This window comes from Aptenodytes patagonicus, chromosome 1 (assembly GCF_965638725.1).
Source record: "Aptenodytes patagonicus chromosome 1, bAptPat1.pri.cur, whole genome shotgun sequence".
Classification (NCBI taxonomy): Eukaryota; Metazoa; Chordata; class Aves; order Sphenisciformes; family Spheniscidae; genus Aptenodytes; species Aptenodytes patagonicus.
In genome coordinates, this window is record NC_134949.1 from 93,413,079 (window position 1) to 93,433,963 (window position 20,885).

The 20,885-nt window shown below is 40.7% G+C and overlaps 1 protein-coding gene across 2 annotated transcripts in view; it reads left to right on the forward strand.

Annotated features, from left to right (window-relative positions):
• The window catches only part of LOC143165500 (uncharacterized), a 477,160-nt gene that overhangs the window by 266,148 nt on the left and 190,127 nt on the right, over nucleotides 1–20,885 (forward strand). Inside the window, exon 6 of one of the 2 annotated variants that reach the window (XR_012996266.1) lies at nucleotides 937–1,000. The exons of the other annotated variant lie outside the window; for it this stretch is intronic. The gene's annotated coding sequence lies outside the window, so the exon portion shown is untranslated. The remainder of the gene's footprint in view (nucleotides 1–936; nucleotides 1,001–20,885) is intronic. 2 annotated transcript variants of the gene reach the window in all.

Below are 20,885 nucleotides of genomic sequence, written 5' to 3' on the forward strand. Positions count from 1 at the left end.
TAGCTTCAACTCTTCATCATGGTTTCTAAAAGATAGCTGTTGGCTGTGTTCAGTCTTCTTTATACTTGCATCCAGCTCAGGAGCTTTGATGTAAAAAGTTGTAGTCTTGAGTGCAGCAGAACCACATTTTTTGACCTACTGACAGCACGGCTTTTTCCGTAGCATTTCATGATTACGTGGAGCACTGTGACTTTCTGTTCCTCATAGTAAAGGCAAAGAATGCTTAAGGGTGACTGGTAAATGAAGAAAGAAAAAAAAAAAAAAAAAGATGGGGGGGTGGCATTTTGATATCCTGGTGTTATATATGCTTTTATTGTGGCTGTTAATCAGCCTTTCTTATTTTTTAGTTGTACTTGAAGAGTCCATAGTGGAAACAAATGCATTGTTCAAGCTTTCTTATTTGAAGCTGAGGAGAATTTCAGTTTTATGCAAATATATATTTTATTCCCTATCAGAGTAAAATAAGTGTTAATACAGTTAGTTTTTTAACAGAGCAGCTAAAAATGTCCCTCGCCTGCCTCTCCATTGGCTAGTTTTCAGAAATTCAGTAGTTCTCTGTCATCACATGGGGACAAGATCTAAATGTCTTATATAATTAAAACATTTTCAGAAAAAAAAATATTTCTGATTTCTTGTATAAATTGTAAGCACTATAAAGAAATCAGATATCCATTTGCTGCCTTCTCCAGCCTGCCTGCAAGTAAGTTTTGTCTAAACAAAATAGCCTTGCACTCAGAGCTCACAAACATTTGTGTATTACTTAGGTATCTACATGAGTAATTTTATTGGCCTCTTATAGTAGCTTAAATATGTTTGTAAATGTTTGTGCACCTTTTTGTTTCTTAAGGAAAGCTTTTTACAATTTATTTTTTTGGAATAAGTCAAAGTTTGAGTTTAAAAAATATTTCAATCTTCTTGTGATTGCATTTCTTACAGAATGTTGGAATTTTTGGACTGTGCATCTGTTTAGGCACGTGGAGAAAGACAAGACTGAGATCATGTAAGTCATGAAACTGAGGGTGAATAATCCATACTTTGTTCTCTCACCATTTTTACAATTTCTACCCAGATGCAAGTAATAAACCAAAAAGAAAAAAAAAAAATCTAGTTAGCTTTTATTTTTAAAGTGATTAATGAAAAGCAAAGTTCAAATGAGGCCACAAATCCTGGTGGTACACAATGGGTTGATTTATTTTGTAAATAGACCATGGATAATTAACCATAAAACAAAACTTTTTTTTTTTTTTTTTTTGAAACTTGCATAATGACACTGGTTTCTTTTAGTTGCTGTGAGTTGCACAGAGGGATAACGACTTATTCACAACTGGTTGCAACTGGTTACAGCCAAGCAATGAAAAATCCCAGAGCAGCTAGAGGAAAAAGACTGTTCAAACCCTGCTACACTTGCAGTTTTATAGTACAGCATTTACTAATGGCTACAGAATGAGCAAAGCTACCCTTGTACGGTAACAGCAAAAGAGTAGATATGTATGTACTCTGATGATGCTTGCCATGTTATCCCATGCTTTGGCTTAAAACCCATAAGCAAAAGATGGCCCCTGCAGCTGGCCTTGTAGTCCACAATTTTGTATTGACTTCTAAATAGCATTAGTTTATGCTTTGTTGCAAGCTTCCATGATGCCTGTATCTTACTACTCTGGCACTGGGGGAAGAGTCCTCTGGATAGTCAAAATAGTCTGACTTGCTGCCAAGTCCTCTTGTGAGCCAGAGAGTGATGGTAGTTTTTCAGATACATGATATGAGAAAACTGCCTGCCCGATGTCCCCCAAATTTGTCTCTTCATGTTCCACAGTCATCTGTGGAAGGGATCTCTGATGCCCACGAAGGAGAAGGTCCAATTTGTTGTGAAAGTACATTCACTTCTAATTAAAACTACCAGCTGGGATTACAGCCCTGGAGACTAAATAAACTAGAGAATGAGATGTTCAGGTGACAATATGGCCACTTTTGTGGTGGTTTGTATTAGTTGCCTGTACTCAGATTTGCTCATCTCATGCCAGCTAATTAGAGTGAAGAGGGGGTTTATGTAGGTAACGGTCAAGATGGAAGAGGTTGGATTTGCGACACAGACACTGTCTATACGGACACCTTAGCTTGCTCTCACACGCCACAATGTGCCTTAAAATACTTTTGTCCATATCGTCGTGGTTTAACCCCAGTCGGCAACTAAGCACCACACAGCCACTCACTCACCCTCCCCACCCTGGTGGGATGGGGGAGAGATTCAGAAGAGCAAAAATAAGAAAAATTGTGGGTTGAGATAAGAACAGTTTAATACTTGAAATAAAATAATAATAATAATGATAATAATAATAGTAATGGAAAGTAAAACGAGAGAGAGTGAAACAAAAACCCAGGGGGAAAAAAACAAACAAGTGATGCAACCGCTCACCACCCGCTGACTGACGCCCAGCCAGTCCCTGAGCAGTGATTGCTGCCCCCTGGCCAACTCCCCCCAGCTTATATGCTGAGCATGACATCATATGGTATGGAATATCCCTCTGGTCAGTTGGGGTCAGCTGTCCTGGCTGTGCCCCCTCCCAGCTTCTTGTGCACCTCCTCACTGGCAGAGTATGGGAAGCTGGAAAGTCCTTGACTTAGTATAAACACCGCTTAGCAACAACTAAAACATCGGTGTGTTATCACATTATTCACATGCTAAATCCAAAAAACAGCACTGTACCAGCTACTAGGAAGAAAATTAACTCTATCCCAGCCGAAACCAGGACAGTATATATAAGGTCTGCAGTTCACACAGAGCTAAAATCTGATCACACTGTGTTCATGTGAGAGTTGGCTATTGCTGCAGCTGTGCTGTGTTTCACAGACAGTGACTCTAAGGCACTTGCAAGAAGCCCCCCTCATTCCCAGTGATAGCCTGGGTAGGCAGAGGTAGTGGGTAAAAATGCTTAAAACCAGCCTAGTTTTACATGCGTTGAATCAGTTTATTGGCACAGTGTTACAGACTGATGTTGGTAAGGGTCCTCTGTCCTAAACTGATTTGTACACATGTGGTTTCTTCTGCAAATTTGGAGTATTTATTTGTCAGCAATGTACTGCAGAGACTGAGTATTTGCATCTGCCTGAGCTTAATGTAGATAACCGGGTATAAGGGTTGTGTGTTTTTAGTCTAGATCCCAGTTGCAAGACGGGGTCTTAGATCAACGCTTTAAACCCATAACCAGAGAACTGCTGAGTTCCCACTGTGTTACTGACACTAGTAACTACAACGCATGGCCTGCCACTTACAGTCTTTTTTTAGGCCAAAGAGTCAAGTTAAAATAGCACTTAGTTTGAGCAAGAGGCTTCTGTTGTGGATGGGAGTCATGCTGGGGGCAACGTTAGCATTGTACTTTCAGATGACATTGCAGTGAAGACAAGACCCAAAAGTAAGTTAACTCTCCAAGGCTCAATGCAGTCTTTGGCTTCTCTTCAGGTCCTGTTGGAAGGGAAGCCAGGCAGGGTCCACTGTGGGTAGTGCTAACTGGATGTGTCTGTCCCGTGGGGTCTCCCTTGAAACTGCTCGTTGTCAGGCTTTTGCTTCTGGGAAGTGTGGCAATCTATGGAATCTGCTACGTACTGTTTATAAGTTAGAACTTGATTTTATTGACTAACTGAATCCTTGTATCTTGTGACAATCTTTTTCTGTGCTCTGCATCATGCCAAAGAGACAGGGGAGTGGTGTTGGCATATCTTTGTATGAATAGGTCTGTCATTAAATATTTGAAATAGAAACATCTGAAATAGATCTTGCCTGAGAAGAACAATGGGACAACTAGAGAAAGCCAGTTTTCTCCAAATTTGCTTTTGGGGGCTGGAGTTTTAAGCAAACAGAAAAAAGAACAAAGAGACCAGGTATTAGTGCAGGGGCTTGAAAACAACAAAGCCTGGGAGGCATGAAGGGAGACGCAAGGAAAGTTGAGAGAGGAGAGGGGAGGGATGCTTAGCAGAGGGAGGGTTTTTTTCGTTTGTTTGTTTTAATAACTAAGACCAGCTAAGGGAGAGGGAAGCTTGGTAGTAGAGGATTGAGAGTCCCTCATTTGGAAGAGGCACTGTGTTTAGGAAAGGGAAACTTTTCACTTAATGTGGATCTAAGCCCAAGGATCATTCACTGCTAGTGCTGAGGATGCTGAGGCACGGAAGAGCATTTGGGTATTTTCTGTTTTCTCTGATCTCTAAATCTGTATTTTTATTTTGTGAAGAGTGAGGGAGTGAGTCATCTTCCTCGGGCAGTTAGGCTCTGAAATCTTACTGCTAGGAAGGGGTTACAGACAGCCTTAGCTGAAGGCATGCGCAATGTGAAGGAGGGAGTGTTCAGCTCCTTTCAGGTTGTGGAAGGTGGCAGCACATGGGCCCAGTATGCAGAACACAAATTCAACGGTCTGCTTGATGCGCAGCAGGAAAAGCTCTGTTAGAGGTAATTGTAGTTCAGGCTTTTGAACAAGCCTTTGTATTTCTCTTATATGGTAATAACCTATTTGTAAAGATACGCAATCCAAACTCCTTTTATTTTAGCCACCCTATCTCTTCCCAAATACCCCTCCCCAATTCTAATACTTTAAAAAACCCACAGGTGAGGTAATCCCAACAGTTCTCCCCAAGACTTTCCTCGTCTCTGCTTTGCGAAACGTGGCATCCGATGTTGTAGTAGGTAGGTTCAAGTTCCAGTTAGAAAGTGCTTTCGGGGGGGACTAAGCAGTACAGTTGTTTGAATCCTTGGACTTCTTCTCCGAGCACTGCATTCAGAAATGCATTTTATAAGAAACAAAAATTATTTGGTTCTTACTGAGATTCTGTCTATGTTACAAAAAACCCTTCACCAAATGGCACGGGAGACAACCACTTCTCATAAACATCTCAACGCTGAAATAGCCAGGGGATGCCAATCACTGGGAATGATGTGCTGTCACGGTTAAAGGCCTAGCTGTATTTCACCTCTCCTTCTGGTCTTCCTAAGTAAATAGTTTCATATGTAGGCACTCTTGCTGCTACCTGATCTAGGTGAAATCCCTGAATTCTTCCTGTTTTAGGCCAGGATTTGGCTCACAGCTTCAGTCAAGCTTCACATGACTTCATGGTATTTTGCATTTTATTCATTTGGAAATGTATGAGCAGTGATCAAGAGCCTTCTTAGTGGTTGGAGCATATGGTTAAAGAAAAAGGGATTCTTAGATGTAAAACATCTTATTAATCTCAACTGTTCTTATATTTCTCTACCAGTTAAGTTTAAGGTTACAGGGACAGAGCAGAAACAACTAGCATTCCCCTCACTTCTCCTCACTCCAGATTCTTCTGTAGGACTCTCTGTGACTTTCAGTCTGCTGCTTTATCCTGCTTAGAACTGGTTTTGATACTTCCCCAAATGGCAATAGTAATTAAGGGTACTTTACCCAACAAGACGTATGTTAGTTGTTATATAAATGACTGTCTGAAAAAGCCTCCTACCTTTCATACATCGGTAAGCTCCACCGGTTCTTGGACAAGAACAACATACCAGCTGGATTATTAATAATAATTAGATTGTCACTGACATATTGATAGCATTGCAGAGGTATTACAAGCTTCTGAGGCTCACAAAATGAAGGTCAGGACTAGAAGCACTAAAAAAAAAACCCAACCTAGTCGCATTCTCTTCTTGTGGAAATACTGTTTCGTTTAAAAAAAAAAAAACTCCAACCCTTTCAGGACTGTTATTTATTTTCATTATTCATATTTCCAGATAAAGCTTTTTGGCATTTCTGGAACAGAAATGCTTTTGTTTCAAACTTTTCTTTCAAAAATGTATTCTATGTTCTAATATAAAATTTAAATCAAAACTGAAAGTAACAATCAAAACAAAATTATTTTGTCAAAACAAAACATTAAATTGATTGAAATGATTTTTTATTTTTGTTTCATGGGCAACTTTGCAATGCAGTGTTTAATTCAACTGTGAAACAAACCCAAATTTCAAAGTCTGTAGCTATCCTGTAAAGCAGGAATGTTGGGTTGTGTTTGGGCTCTTCTAGGTGGCGCTTAGGGGAGTACTTCATCAGAATTCTACTAAATGTGTTTTAAAAAATCTATTAAACCTGTCATATTCTATTAATTCAACAAAAATTTTGAAATGTGTGAGGATCCTTAGACTATGCTGAGGTCTTCTTGTATCGATATTATAACGGGACTTTCTAGCTCTGTAACAGTTAATCAGAATATGTCTCTGCAACTATACGTAGATCTCCCCTGGAAATATATTCTGTGTTTCTGCTCAGCAAATTGGGAAGCCTTTGATACCATTTCAGCTCTCCTGGCTTCCTTCTCGGTGGGCTGGTCATGGACCAAACCTTTCAAATTCTGGGTACCTATCTTGGTGCAATTGCTTGCAAAGTCAGCAAACAGTTGAATGTAATGATAGTGTGAGTGTAAAGCCTATACAGTTAATATTAGTGTACTCACTTCCATTTGTTGCTTCTTAGATTTGATTTAAAAGGGACCTTCCCTTAGTAGAGCGCTTTGCGGTTATTGCTTTGAGTCTTTCCTTGTCCTGTATAACACCCGAAACATTCTCTCTTTTTCTGCCTAATGTATTCGATGTTTTTTTCCTCTCCATTCTCATGTAGGATCCGTATACTTAAATAGTAAAGTTCTTCTGGCAGCAGTCTTGTCCAGGGCCACAATGTGGTATATGCCTTGGAGGCATATTACTTTAGCTTATGGTTTTGGCTAAGTTTAAATTCTTCGGGATTGGCCCAAATCTGTCTCAGTGGGAGCACCCTACAAAAGAACAACATTAATTTAAGGAGGGTATTTTGGACAAGTAGGGTGAGGGTGAAGATTAAAAGCAATCCATAGTTAAGGATTGCTCTATTGCTGGAAAATGTAAAGCGCCTGACCTTGTCTCAACAGTGTGATGATCATTATTTTTTGAACAAGGACTGAGATGCTAACCCGCTCCTGTGATACCTTGGTTATTCAGACCTGGCTTCCTTAAATTTGGCTGGATACAACAATGTTGTCGTATTCCTTAAGAATATCAGCACTGCAACTTTTGTAAGTTAGGGATAGAGCAGTCAATGTCCGATCACCCATTTAGGGGAAATTGTGGCTCTGCAAACTTTGGAGTTCTCACTCCGGTCGGAGGTAAACACAACATGACACAGTAATATGAATTGAAAAACTTTTCCATTTGTTAGATCACCTAACCATTTGTTTCTGTTTTCAAACCTGGAAAGGGCTATTTTGTGATACAGAAAAGCTGCTTTTAAATAAATGTGTATTTGGACAGTAGTGTGGTTGGTTCAGTATTTCTCAGTTACAGGCCTGTGACAAGACAGGCAGGAAGATAGGCTTTGTCCAACAGCTGTCTCCTGCATTCATCAGAATTTTTTTACGTGACTAAGCATGTAACCTGCTATATCAGTATAAATTGAATTTAGTCTTAAGAAGGCTGATTTAATCTGAAGAATATATTTTGCACTGGTCTTGGACATGAAGAGCTGGAATATTGATGTGTTTAGGCCTTAAAAAATATAAAAATAAGAGCTCCCCCACCTCAGAGCTCTATAAATAAATAAATAAAATAGTTTATGTTGTGGGCACACTCACAATATTTCCTGCATGCTAGTGAAGCAGCACACATCAAAAAGATAATAATATAAGCAGTAAAATATCCCAAGCAAACAGAAAGCATCTGTAGATCTTGCCTAGCTGGCTAATATTATTGGGATGGTTGTTTTTAGCTTGCCATGCCATTAATGCTTTGCAAATGTATATGTGCATGCTGAGGGTTGGCCAGGAGTTGAACTGTCTTTATAATAGTTATATTCAATTGCTGCATTGTGCCTGAATGCCTACAGACATGTAAGAGGACAGGAAAGGTACTCAAGAAACTATTAGACCATGCAGGATCTGGTCTACCAGCTCTAGTCGCAGGAGAATGTAACGTGCTATAAACAGGATGTAAAGAAACATTTATAAAGGTGTTTGGAGAAATCCTGGGGTGTAACTGAAGTGTTTGTTAGCTGGTGTCCCAGGATTGATAGCCTATGTCCCTTTTGTTATGCTGCTGCCTTTAATAAATACTCAGAGATACGATTTAACTGGAAAGATTAGTATCACTAAAAACTTGTAGCAAATGTAAAGAGAAGGCTATTCTGTCTCCTCATTCAGTACCTTTTATTTCCCTTACTGTGTAATAGTCGAATGCTGACACATCTCTCTAATTCTACCTGATACTCACTTGCCAGTCTGTCTTCAGAAAGTCAAGGCCATTTCTGCAGGATATAGGAGTGAAGATTCAGGTGTGTAGACAGGAGGTATGACTGCATGGTTTTCAAATGAACTGTTTCGCTGTATATAGCATTTCCTGCAGAAAAAAGATGAAGTTTCCTTAGAACGTGTATCGAGCCTGATCTAAATTCTCTCTTTGGCTTTAGCAGGCTGGGGATCAAGTCCATATTGGAAATTCTCCACTCAAACCGCTGGATGCAGTCAGAACCCGTGACTGTCATTCAAGCTATTGCAGCCTGTGCTGCCCTCAGCCCAGAATCAACACCGGCAGTACGGCTGCTCTGACTGCAAATAAAGAAATCAGAAAACTTCTGATGCTACCTTGATATTACATGTTACTTGAAGAAATCCCCTCTTGGAGTATGAGTTTTGGGAACCCTAAGATTTCCTGATCTGCTTTTTTATCTTTCTTTACTGTCTCTAGAGGTAAATGGGCCATTTTGCTGGAAAATTGAGATTGTAAGCATTAATCCGAAGGGGTTCCTAATAGGAGGATATTGGCAACACAGGTAATAGAGCCCTACTAAGGCAGCAGGCCCCCTTTCAAGAGTCAAACGTCTTCAGGTCAAGAAGTCAAAGAGACTTTCCCAAAAGTTAATTTTGCATCAGTACGTCGTGGATTGTAGCGCTTCCAAAAGTATTCTCTTTCACAGGTCCCGACAGTCTGATGTCACTAGAGATCCTACTGCACATAGCATTGCTTCCAGTGGTAGTTCCTGGGCAAGAGGGATGAGTTTATCCCACCGTGGCTCCCACAAAACCATTAGCAGTACACCAGACATAGAACTGGCTCATCCTGTCTCTGCTGTGCGTTCAGGTTAATTTTGGATCCCCTTTTCAGATTCAACTGTTTAACAGTGCTGCACTGTGAGCTTCAGAAATTGCTGATTTCTGTCTCAGGGATGACAAATTTCACAGGATATTCTTTAATTCCTACTTCTATAGCAGTTTGTAAGGCATCCTCACTTACAGTTTTCTAATATTCAGTGAGAAATCAATTTGGGAATAGGGTCCTTCAGTAAGGAGCCCGTTGCAGAAGTCTTTTGATCATTACATTGTACAAGAACTTAGAATTTTTATGATTGAAAGTTCTGATATAAATATGAGATTGCTGTATTTATGGGAAAATCTTGATATGCTCTTGCTGTTATGTGGGGTGTTTAAGAGATCCTGAAATATCTTTAAAGATTAAACAATGGGAAGCTGTTTACCTCATGACATAATAAGGCAAAATAAGGTCATGTAAAAAGTCATGGTTGCAACTCCAGCAACAGAGCTGAATGAATTAGTTTGCAACAAATAATTTAGTTGCCAAATACAGCTTTTCTTGTCCCGTCAAATATCCACAAGTTGATCAGTCTCTTTGATTCAGGAATGGTTGGAATTTATTTGATGACTAGCTTCAAAACTTATATTCTATGGACTCTCTGTAAATGGAGGTGAAAGAGGTATGGCTGTGGGTTTAATACTGTTTGCAAAAGCCTATTCTGTAATTTTCCTCTCTGGCATCCATCTTCTAAATTTGCATTACATGATGCCAGGCATTTAGGAGTCTATAGTTTTGATGAAAGAGGGTAACAAGTTTAGTGTTCGTACAACAAGAGTTAATGTTCATACAACAAGAGTTAATGTTTAGCAGAGAGGAGGCTTCACACAGGTTCATGAATCCTCACACATCCTTCACATTACATTTATTTTATTAACCCCATGACTGAAATGGTAAAACACGAGGAACAAAAAAGGATAAAGGAGATCCTGATGCAGCATGGGTGAAGTGGGGAACAGGGTGTGATTATTTCACGGGTGCACTGATTCAGAAGGTCAGCGTGAAGCTAGATGCTTCTGTTCACTGCACACAAGGGCAGAAACATGTCAGAAGTTGTTGCTGGTAGTGCTGCATTCATAAAGGGAGCATGGCATTCACTTTCCAGCCACCAGAGAGTGGAGGAAAGACAGAGAGCCACAGACATCTGTTACTGTGTTTGCTTACCTACCCCTGTTCCTGAAGGTTTTGAAGTAGGATTTGAAAAGTGCATATGACAGTCATTGTTTTTGACCATACTTTACAGTGTCCTACTGACTTTAAAGAGCCAAAATTTGGACCTCTGTAATTTAACCAACGATATACACAGGGCAGTCTCAGTGAAAAGGCTGGGAACAAAACTTAGTTCCTGGTTTCCTGCCTATTATCTAGGACGTATCTGATTTGAAATCTGTTTTCTGCATACCCTTGCGTGCATATTCCTTGGCACGTGCTTCTTGCCATTATGGGGCAGAACCCGTAGATTTTCTATGTCATTAGTAGAGAGCGCCAGTCATTAAAAAAAAAAAAAGCAAGCTTATTTGCCTGAGCCGTTAAGATTTTTTCTCACAGTTCTGCCTGTGGCGCCTGTCACTAGCAGTCAAATAAGGACAATTTTACCATTCTCTCCTGCTGCTCTAATTTTTTTTTTCAGTGCCAGTACATGTATTTGTTATTCTTTATAACTCCCTTTGAAGTTGGGAATCCAAGGGGAATCTAAAACCGACCAGATGTTTCTGCTGCTGGAGACACAGAAGACAGCAAGGATTAAGTTTAACTGAAACTTAGTTCTCTACAAAACCCATTACAGTGAGAATTCTTCCTCATATAGTCTTGTTTATTATTTATATTTGCACTTTCCATGCCGGGTAGGTGATACCTCAAGTCATCTTGCCCAGGAGGAAAATGGATGATTTATCCAAGTAAATAGTGTATCAGCAGCTGCCTGCATTGATTTCCCTTATGGGGTTTCAGTTCCATTACACTGCATATTTCCCACCCACACCCTTTCTACAGCATTTCATGTTGAGGAAAATCGTTCCCATCTCTGTAACTTCAGAGGACAGATATGTGGAACCATCCAGTGGGAAGGCAGTGCAACTCGTGCATGCGTGGGGAGGGGTGACGTACTTGAGAAGGTACTGGCCAGAAAGCAGTACGAGGTTTTAACTCCTTCTCCTGTCACGGTTGGAAGATGAGAGGAAGGAGTAGAAGCTGGCATGGGAGACTGGCTATGGTAAGGAAGGGATGTGCTAACCTCCTAGAAGTGAGGGCAGAAGAAATCTCTCAGGTGGGAAAGGACAGGAAGAAATGTTATTATTGACTTCTAAGTTCAAGTTAGATGCTTTTGAAGATGCAAGACAAGACAAAAGAAAAAAAGTTTTTAAACAGTCTATGATATGAAATACATTAGGTAGTCCTGTGGGGTGTCCATGTCCAAATTCTGCGATGGGAGATCCTGCTGGCCTGCTTCTGCAGTCAGAGAAAACATGTTGCGCATGGGCAGACCTCATGGAGGTCCGAATGGGAAGGCAGCAAACAGAACAAGGCCTTGGTCTCTCTCTACCTTAGGCATGGCTTAAGCTAAAGTTTGGATCCACTTCCAGGTTTTAAACACCCCAGATTTCTGGAGTACTTGCTGCCAAGTTATCTCATCTAAGTTCATGGGACTGTCTGTCCCTATGCCTGTCTGTCACACCCATACATAGCTGTTGAGCATGCCGATCGCTTTCAGCCAAGTCGGAAAGAACTGAAAAGATAATTCGTTTTCTACAAAACGGGTATCTAAGGAGAGGAGAAAAACTCAAATTAGTGCCCCTGCTGAGGGAAAGACAAGCAGAACTTATCAGCTAAGCATGTTCGGTGGAGGACAGCTGGTTGGCCAGCACAGGCTTTGCTCCAGAAGAGCCACAGCACATGCTGTCTTTTGCTCACTGAGAATTTTGTCTTTGTTGTGGGAGAGGAGACCTATGATAATTGTACTGTATTGTGTAGCGCTCGCAGGCTCTGACTGCAAATCCGTAGGAAGACAGACTTTATCAGTATTTGTTTCATGTCTGAGATGTTTTGTTTTGTTTTGTTTTAAGTCCAGCCCCGTTTCTCGTTGGTAAGTCAAGGTACATCTCTGGCTGATAGTGTTTTCCCTTTCCTCTCTGCTGTGGGGTTACAGCAGCTTTTCCCTGATTTTTCTCTGTATGGATTCGCTTTATTGTTTCACACCAAATCTTGCTGCTTCTCAACTCTCAATGTCACAGCCACCATAATTGAAAAAATAGTATCGGGCTCTGCCTAAGTTACTCTTTAATTGGCCAGATGGATCGCTAACGCCTTCACTGAGGCACTGTCCTCCATCATTAGCTGTTGGAGTTGCCTCCTAATATTGCAAGGCCCTGCACACCGCTCTAATTTGTTTTTAAATAGGAAAATCAAGCCCTTGGTAATTACATAGAACCTCCTAATAAACATCAGGTAAAAATGCATGCACTGTAACGAGCCCTTTTAAGAATAGCAAAAGGGAGCGGAGAAAATAATTTGCTAGTGCCTACACTTACTTAAAGCTGCTTTTCTGATTTTAAAATATAAAAAGAAATCAGGTCCTGGGAATGCTGGGTGATTTTGGATGTTCTGTGAGGTTTTGAGAAAAGATAAAAAGAAAAGAAAGTAATCACGTTTTTCATTTTATATTTTTAGGACCTGAATTTCCCAGCTTTATATTAAAGGGAAACAGGTTAAAATCAGAGTTTTGGACCTATGTATTTTCTCCTCTTCTTTATTTTTTTGTCAAAGCATTGAGGCAGATGGTATGAAAAGCATTTATATTGGTCTCTCTGCTGACGGAGCTTAACATAATAATCCAGGACTTGGAACTGGGTGCTTCGATAAAAACACTTTGTGTGAGATTTTTCCATTCAAAACACCAGGAGTAGTTTTTTAATTGACAACATCAGAAATTAGTATCCTGCCAGGACTACATTTCTTTGCACCTTATTACTCAGAACAAAAGATTAATATATACTCATTCCGAGCATGAGAGTTTTCAATAATTTTTTCCTAAATTATTCCAAAGATGAAGTGAAATGGTTTACCACAGGATTGTGAGAGTGAAAACAGGGGGAAAGTCCCAGTTCCATGTCAGTTATTACTTTGTCCTAGTTTAAGCACTTGACTCTCTTCTGGTGATTGCTCCATTTTCTTGTTTTTTATAGTGTACTAGATACTTTGAAATTTGCAGACTTAGCTCAGTCTTTGAAATTAAGAAATCTCAGCTCTGAAAATGCCAAATTAAACTGTGATTCTGAGTTCCCCTTAATTGCGAGCAACTTCACGTACAGAAAAAGCAGCACTCCAGCGTGGTTCCCCTTCATTCAGCTTCAATCTGAACTTCATCTCATGACCCAACTGTAATGGGGCAAACTGAAAGACCAAAGCCAACACATAAGAAGATAATATGGTTCACATCTAAAATTTAGAGCTCAGGTCTGTGTGGACCCCACCTAGATTTTTATGTGTGTGTGTTCTTGAGACATTGCATTTGAAATACGTACAGGAAACTAAGCCTAGCTGAGAAGGTTATAACTTGTAAACATTTTCCTGTGTATGTTTTGATAGAATGGTATGGGGGTGGGGGGCAGGGCTGTGGATTTAAAAAATATTTTTATGCTTTCGTAACACAATCCATAGTCCATTTTAGACTTAGTTCTGATTAACAAAGATATTCAGATGTGCTGTGGAAGTTAGCAAATAATGAAACAGGTTCCTTGGCATTGTGACACCAACTCTCCAAAGCAGCCCGATCAAGTGGGACAGGATACACCCTACTTTCTTGGGTCGGTTTGTGATTTTTTTTTCCCCAGCTGCTATACAGTGGCTTTAAAGGTTACTTCTTGTGTCATTTACAGTTGCCTTCTTCCATATAGGAGCACTGCAGGGAAGAGTGTCCAGTGGAAAGGGCCAGTTCTGCAAACAGCAGGTGCAAGGACGTGGCTTACCTATTGTCTGTAACAAACTGTCTTATACAATCAAACAGGAATCTCTCTTTTATCTCTTGCAGTCTTGGGTATTAGAGTATATAGGCAATGAGTGCGAACCAACAGGGAGCCAGAGGGTAGATTGCACATCTGACTGTGAGAGTCATCATCAGGCCAAGTACTACATCAGGCCAGTTGGAAAAGCATCTTGTTACTCAGAGGTAGGGCTGGATTTATGTTCTGCCCAGCACGCTCATTTAGAGAGGGAGGATTAGATAGCCCATAATATAGCTGTTAATACTCTTGAGCACCGAGGGTTTACTAGTCCTTTCTGCTGTGCTCAGGGTAGCGAGTGTGTGACTAGGGTAAGGACTTGGATGCAGCCCCAGTACCCCCAAACCAGCTGAGTTATTCCAACAAAGTAGCATAGACCTCTGTGGAGCACATTCTCCGCGGATTTGCATCCATTTATGTTCTGTTGGTCTTGGAAAACATTATGCCTCCCTGTGATCGCTTTCTCAAACAATGCTCCTACTTCCCTCATGATTTAACAGCTGCCTTGCAGTTGTGGTTCTTAGATCTACCTTTCTTAGATCTCCAGTTTGCCCCATGGCCTCTTTCATCTTCCTTTCCCAGGGCCCGGGACAGATTCTGAGCTTCCTGCTGGCTTGCTGTTGCTTTGTATCTGCCCTTGGATTGCGGGTGCTGGTGTTCTGACAGTCTACCCAAATCCTTCGTTGCTCAGAGGAAATAATAACTCTCATTCAGCTGCTTTCTTAGCATTTATTGTGACATCCGAAGACAAATGCAAACTCATCTCTAGAATCATTATTCTCTTTGAAGAACAACAGATTGTCAGGGGAGACATTTTTTTTTGTGTGGATTCACTTAGAAGTTCTGTCCCCCAGTGTGGTTCTCCAGCTGCCCCTGTCATATCCTCCGTTGTTGTTTATCCAACTTTTAATAATTTCCTTTTCATGCTAGAAAGGGCCACATAATTTTCTCTCTGTGTGCATGTATTTGTATCTACTTCATGTTTTTTCATTTCTTTCAACTCATAACATACAAAATATATAGGAAAAAGCATCCATTGCACTAAATACATGTATTATTTATGCATGTTTTATATATATTTTGGCCTAAATTTCATTAAATGCCTAGGGATATTGTGCGCCTCCATTTTAAGTGCTCTGTTACAGTCTTTAAGGTACCTCTTAACCACCTCACATCGTGACTAATTTTTGGAAGAGACATACTGATACGTGAATAGGTAGGCTACACCTACTTCTGTGTAGAAACAAATGCGGGGCAGACTTGTTGGGACTACTGAAAGAGATAAAGACTATGGATATTGTTCTACTTAATCAAAAGAAAGAATATCACTTAATATATTACTGACAGCATTGCTTCTCACACCTGGGCATCAGCTATTTATTTATGTTTTCTGGATCACCAAAATTACTTCGAGATACCAGTGTAATACTTGAGTGGCTTTGGTTAAATTATTTTGATTTTGACTCATCTCCGTTTCAGGTGGGAGATCAGGCCTTGTGTGGAACCAGCCCAAGGTGGTGTGAAACTGCATAGCTTAATTTGCTCTATTAACATAAGCTTTCACCTGAAAGTGTTAAGATGAGATCAGCACAAGGCTTGCCATTACAGCAGCATGCACAAATACGAGGGTGGAAAATTGCTCAGAGAAACTGTCATTCAAGTTCTCTGGGTAAAGTAGGAATATTGTTTATTCTCCTCTGAATAACAATGGCACCTTTACCTGTAGCAAAAGAAACGGAAGGAAGCAGCAGAGAGAATGTCCTTCCAGTCATGACTTTGGGTATGACAGTCTCCAGTAAATGAATGTTTAAGCATTGGCTAGCATTCTAAAAAAAAGGCGATGACTTGCAAGTAATCAGACACAACATCACTGGTTGGGGCAGGGGATGGAAGGGGAGGAAAATCAGTGGAGGACATTAGAAAGTGCAGCCCTTGTCCTGCTGGAGTGAGCGGGATTTTCGTTGGCATCTTTTTTTCAGTTCTGTGTCCCTAAAAAAACCACGCGGCATGCATTTGAGAGAAAAACTGGACGGTGAAGTTGTCATGGTACTAACCTGAAACATATAAGCCCTGGGCCGTTTCCCGTGCTTTGCCACCGCTCTCCCAGAGGACCCTGGGGAAGCAGCGCGCCCTGCCTCCCGGGGGCAGGGGATGGAGGCACTGGAGGTCAAGAGGAGCTCAGGCACGATGGTAACAGTAGCCTTCCAAGGAGGTTAGGTAGATACCAAAGTTCGATGTGATGAATGATGTTAATTGAATTGAAGGTAGAAAGTGTGGATCTGTGATGAAAATGGTTCTTCGTGCTGGGGCCTGTTGTGTGTGCGCCAGATATGTGCCTGGCTGTGAGCTGCTGCACAGCTTTTCTTTCTGTGTTTTGTTTAAAATTTACACCAAAGTTTTTGCAGTGTAATAGTGATTTTTCTTTCCTGCATTAAAACAAGTGTAATCTATATATTGTATTTATAAAATAAGGATTTTACAGGCATGAAGGACATCCATCTGTGTTACATAAACATAGGTACCTCTTGGTTTCCTTTTCCTCCTCTTCCCATGTTTATGCTGCACAGAGAACTTATTAAAGTAGGTACGGTTATGGAGATTTTAGCTTTAATCTGCACACGATTTTTAAACCTTTTCTCACATCATAACATATTTAACTGCTGCTTTAAAGGCAAAGAGGAATTCTGTGGCTGGGAGCAGAGGAATATGAAAGGTATAGTAGCCTTCCTGTGAGAGGAATATGATAATATTCACTGACAGAGGAACTATGAGGAACAATTATCCCAAGCTGTGTCTTTCAGACAATGCTGTCAGATTTTCCACTTCCATGCGCACAGCTGGGCATGTGGTGCCAGGGTGAGAAATTCCACAGTGGCTAGAGGCTGAGTGCATTGGGTGCCGGCCTGGCCAGCAGTGCTGGAAGTCAGGAGCTGAAACTGGAAAGAAAAGAAAGATGACTTTCTACAGCTTTGAGACTAAGAAAAAGCAGTTTTGGAATGTAAGGAAAGAGTCTTTGAAAGATGCCCTTTCCCAGACTGCTGCTTCTCAGAGACTGAGTTTGATCTTGGGGTTTAGGTTCTTAACATACCTGTACTGCCTTTACAAGACATTTGCTCCTCTACCTCCAGCTGAGGATTTGGTCTTGTGCGAATTTGCAGCTTACTTATATATCTGTTGAAAGCTTGGGGGTTGGTTGGTTGGTTTGTTTATTTAATTTTCTGTACCACTGGTACTTTACCTAGGGTTTTTTGTGTTTTATGTTTGTTGGGGGGGGGGAGGGAAGGGGCGGAGGGTTGATTGGGTTTTTTGGTAATCAAAGTACTTGACCAACGTTAGCTAACTGAATCTGGGAGCTCTGAAGGGTAAGGAAGTGATGCAGGTCATAATCTGGTGGGCACTGAAGTCTGAGGTTTGTTTGGATGCAGAGTTTCAGTCCCACCTGGTTTCGCTGGGGTCAGCCGAGGATATTGACTCTCTGACTTACGTGTATAACAGTGTTTGTATTAGCTAGACTTTAAGCTGATAAAGTTGGTTGTATCCAGAGAGGCAAAGAGGTGAAGAGGTTCTGAACAAGCAAGAGGGGAGACAGTGAATTCCTCATTTGCTAGTTCTCCTTTTTTGAGAATTTGCTAATTCTCATTTGCTAGAGACTGCTTCTCTTCTATACATCAGGTTTTATGTGTTGTTTGAAATATAAAATGGTATACTGTATGTTACACCTTCTGTTTTGAGCCATATGTGCTGTTCTTCATAACTTTTTGGGGTTCTACATGTCTAAGAATTGTTTACTGAATACTTGAGTTTGATAATCTTTCGGACTCAGTCTAAAAGATTACCTTCTTAAATTATCATATAGATTGCTTGTTACATCAGATTACTTTGACTTTTACCTCCTGCTTTGTCTTAGTGCTTGGAAGGAATGGTCTCTTTTCTCATTCTTTGTACGAGTTGTTTCATAGAGCTGTTCCCTGGCCTACCTTTTCAATGTTTTCTAATTTCTCCGTTGAAAACTTGGGAATTCTGGATAATTCCCTAGTCAGTCAGACAGCTCAAATAATGGACCCCAAAATATAGGCTGTTAATTATTTTTCAGTGCAATGGCAATGTAATGTGTGACAATGGAGCTTTTTGGTAACAAGTGAAATCATTTTGGACATACTGAAGACTAGAGTGATTAGCACTTAAATAACACCACGCTTCTGAGGATATCAAAACACTTCATAGCATTTAATGAAGGAGGCCTTCCTTACATACCCGAAGGATGTACTTCACTGCTGCTAGCTCTCTTTGTAGGGAAGAGAGGAAACTGGTTCAGGGAGAGGTGAGGGATGATGCAGTGTTGTAATTAGTGGCTGTATTGTCTGATGACAATCCCAAACACAGACCAAAAGACTCTGCGTTTCAGTCCTTTGCATGAACCCTAGAGGGGCCCATGGTCAGCAGGGAATTTCTGCAGCAACTACTGCCTTACTGGGGCTCTCCGTGACCTGACAGGAGGGTGGCTCCAGGGGAGGAAGCCCTGCTGGGGGCCCATGCGATGGCTAAAGAGAGAAGGGAGAACATGAATGCCTTATAAAACCATGGGTAGATAGCTGGTTATGGAGGGAGAGGTTGGAGGAATGCAAGAGTGAGGGAGAGAGTAAATGAGACTGCGTGTTTGAGGGGGAGGCTAGTGCATGTGTGAGCCCAAAAAATAATGGGCAAGGGAGAGAAAGATGTAGAATACAATCATATTTGCTTTCAGCTACTGGAACATAGAAACTCATTTCTTTTCCTGTGTAATCAGCACTGCGAAACCGAGTATTTTGTTGTTAATGCTCAGCTCTGAAAAACCAAGTCCTCTACCTGTGTTTTGCAACACCTTTGAACTGGACGCACATAATAAATATCACCATGCGGTGGCCTAACAGGATTATTTTAGGATAATGGTCAACTGGAATTTTTTAGCCTTTATGTGGAAAGGGATGAGGCCATGGCTCGTGGTTGCTCTGGCTAATCTTTTTAGCAATATAAGAGTACTGTACTGTGAGCATCTTCCTTGTGTGCTCAGCCTATCCATGAGATAAGGATAGCAGATCCCAGAGTCTGTCTGAAATTCCTTTGTAAATAGGTACAGCTGGTTTGTTATTATTTTTTCCTTGGTAATTACAGTAAAAATGTACTCTTAAGTTATATCAGGTCTTAGTGTGTTGGTTTTTTTTTACTTCGGCTTCAGCAGTATTTTTAAATCTGTGAACTGTAGGGATTTGTTTTTAAATTTTAAGAGAAAACCCCCTAGGCACAGAAATACAGGACTAAATTTGCTTTCTGGGCATTAACACAGCCTTAGAGTGGGAAAGGTGGGCATGGAGAGCAATAGCTGTGCATGACTCAGGATTGATTTTGCTGTATTAGACAAGTTACCTTTTAAACTCAGTATTTTGGTCTTAAGAATGGCCAGTGAGGAAGGCAGATACCTTCAGACATATATGTGTGTGACATTTAAAGATTGTATTACTTGAAAAATATCATCACTGTTACGATTTATTCACTGCTGAAGCATATATACAGTTGAAAAAGGTCTGTGCTGATTAATGAGACAATTACACACATTAATACCACAGTAATCAGACCTCATACTTTTAAGACACCAACAGAAAGACACAAATACATTTTTGAAAAGCATTATCCTGTCTGTAGTTGTCACTGACTAGTTTGGCCGAGATGTACATAATGATAATTGGACTTCAAAGTACTAAAGCACTGTCTCTCAAGACATGTCTTGCACATGACAAATTAAGAAAATGAAACACCAATAATTTGAAAGACTTAACCAAGCCCATGAAGCAACTTTCTGTCTGGTTGGCAGCTGACACAGGAATGCCGCCATTCAGACTGAGGCCATGGGTTCTCAGCTGTTATGTCCTGGATCCTGAATAGGTGCAACATGAAAAGTCTGTAAGCAAAAAATTTTATCCTGGCTTAGGGATCCATGTTTTGTAGCATCCTGGATACACTTTCCTGCTCTTTATGAAAACTGTGGCTCTCATGCAGGTCTATGTGACACTGACATAAGGTGATGTTAAGGTGAGATAATGAAAGTTTTATCAGAGAATCGGAGGTTACCGGACATTATCAGAAGTTTGGCTATGAACAAATACACATTCAAGTCCCACTACTGCAGTCAGCCAGCAAAAGGCTTCCTCTGAAAGCGTGCACATTTATTAGGTAAAACACATTTTCAGGCAGAATAACGATGTGTTTCTTTAATTCTTCCTGTGGTGGAAGGTGGTCTTTGGCCTAATTTCATGTTGTCTCTGCACTACAAAACTGATTAACCTTGAGCATGTAGCATTTGCAGCTGAGTTTGAAGACAATCTCATTTAATGCTGAAGAACGCTAATTTTTCTCATCTAAGGGATTCTTCTGCACAACAGTGTTGTGTTTGGTTTTGAATATCAGGCTGCACCACCATTCTTCAGAGTTGGCTTTAGCACACTTCCATGGCTCCTCACCGTCTCCTGAGAGGCCTTTTGGCTGTGTGTTTTATTATTTGTATTTATTATTTTCAGTCTTATTGCAGTTTTCTTTTTAAACAGTAGCCAGAGCTGACTCACTGCTGTTGACTCCATGACCTGCTTTCCATTTCAACCCCCACCTGCTTAAAAAGTTTAGTAGTTGGCAGTAGGTCTCCTGGGACTGATGTCTGAGCAATGGACCATTAAAAAGCAAAATGGAAGGTAAAACTCCTTTTGGTTTGTGTGGCGGGAGCTCTGGATCTGCAAGTGAACATC